Genomic DNA, 2,223 nt, shown 5'->3' with positions numbered 1-2,223 from the left:
TCACATCCCCCTCCCAGCTGATTCTGCCTAGCTCCGCCACTCATGAGACTAGTCAGGACGAAAACTAAGAAGCTTTCTGAAAGCACCGTCCAATTTGAACATAATATAATTTCCAGGGGTGACTTCAAACAATCAAAAAATAGCAGATTGCATCACCTTATTTTTACATTTTAAACTCATGTATTTGTTTTATGCCAATGTTCTTCTCTTGACATCGAACCATCTTAGCACCTGACCATAGTGGTGACAGGCATGCATGTGATCTGGGTCGTGCATAACCCGTCCCGCCATGGGCGCGCACATGGCTTCGGATCCTCCTTGCTAATACTTGCCGCATGCACGTCCCATCCTCCTTGCTAATACTCACCGCATGCACGTCCCATCCTTGCCGATCATCGTCATAGCGATCATGGTTGTGCGGAATCTGCTCCACCAGGAGCGCGCGCATGGCGGTGGTGCTGGCTGCAGGGTGTCCGATCCAAGTTTCGGCGGCCTCGCCCGCTCAGTTTAGGGTTCGATGAAATATATATCCATCAATAACTTTTACTTTGTTCTTTTGATACGCCAAATGTTCCTTGTCTGCAAGCAAGATTGACTTCATCCATCTACCGTGTGATTTTTATAGGTTTTACCTGGTCGACAAAGTATAAAATAGAAGGTTGGGAATGAGACGCTCCTCTCTTTGCTTCTCACTTGCTCTCTGATTTTGACTTGCTAATGTGTGGATTTTGTAAAATGGATGTATGCAGATCTGAGAAAGAAGGGAGGAAGAGGAATATAGCGGACGAAACTGATTTAAACTCTCTTGTGAACGTGATTCTCTTTAGGTATAGTTTTCCTTACTCATCATTTTTTTAGAGAGTGAAATTGTTCCTAATAATTATATTTTGAATTGGAAATGGTGTATCTGTATATGATGGTTATATATTTTCTTCTAAAATTTTGGAAAGAGTTGTGATAGACGGTACCTGTATTTCGTGATTTTTTTCTATAATGTTATTCTATCAAGATATTACTGAGAGTTTCTGCCTATGTTTTTTTCGTTCGAAAATGCATGTTGATTTGTTGACCACATTAAGTGATCTGATGTTAGGTGAAGTGTTTAAACATTTTTGCTCGTGGCCAATAGGAGGGTGCCACCGTGCCTCCACCTTGTGTTGAGTCTTGAGCGCCATGGATGTATGAGCTCATGGACGGAGACAGCCCCTGGCGTATGTTCGGTGAACCCATCGAAGGCTTCTAGGAGACCACCCCTGGCATACCGTCCAAAATTTCCAGAGGGACTCTTGGCTGGGAGAGAGACGATGAACTAAGCAGTGGTGCATCAGAGCTCTCTACCCGCCCGGGCCAATTGACATGGCCTCCAATAGGCAAGGTCAGAGAAATAAAGCTAGCCGAGTGAGCACCTCATCTCGCCGTGAAATAATTTCTGATGCCTTTCAGTTTCATGCCTACACAATGTGCATAAATATGGCTCACACTTTCTACTCACTGATTATATGGACGGTCTTCGATCATCGGTGCTAGAGAAAATAGGAACAGGCACCGAAAGCCTTTAAAGGACTGTTTTTATCGATTGGGTAAGTTGTTGACATGAAGGTGCCCCGCTGGCCCATTGCATTATTTTAGCATATGGGTACGCACCAGTTATATTTTACTGTCTTCGTCTTTATGTCATGCATAATAATATCATATATTTCCATGTTATATATAGGCTCTCATCTTATCGGATACACGATTCCCAATCAAGACTGATTTTTAACAATTTGGGGCCGTGGCCAAATAATTTGGACTCTTAGTCTAGACGTTGAATACATTAAAAAAATGCTTACCATATATCCCATTAAACACAGTTGAAATAACCGATTACCAAATTGGCTACAAAATCTGGTACGTCCACCAACCGCATAGCTTGGCTTCCGTAGACGACAACAACATCCAAAGACGGGAGAGCATGGGTAGGGTTTACTACAATCACAACGACAACGAGCTTCAATAAGACTAGTCAGGACGAAAAACAAAAAAAAGCTCATATAAAGCACCGTCCAATTTGAACATAATATAATCTGGAGTGATGACTGAAAACAATCAACAAAAATAGCGGTTTGCTTCACTTCCTTTTCATTTTATAAACTTGTGTTCGTGGTTTGTTTTATGCCAACAATCCCTCATTTACATCGAGCCATCATAGCACATGACCATTGCGGCGACAAACACACATGT

The sequence above is a fragment of the Triticum dicoccoides genome, chromosome 5B (assembly GCF_002162155.2).
Source record: "Triticum dicoccoides isolate Atlit2015 ecotype Zavitan chromosome 5B, WEW_v2.0, whole genome shotgun sequence".
Taxonomy (NCBI): Eukaryota; Viridiplantae; Streptophyta; class Magnoliopsida; order Poales; family Poaceae; genus Triticum; species Triticum dicoccoides.
The sequence above is the reverse complement of the archived record's forward strand: the minus strand, read 5'-3'. Positions refer to the sequence as shown.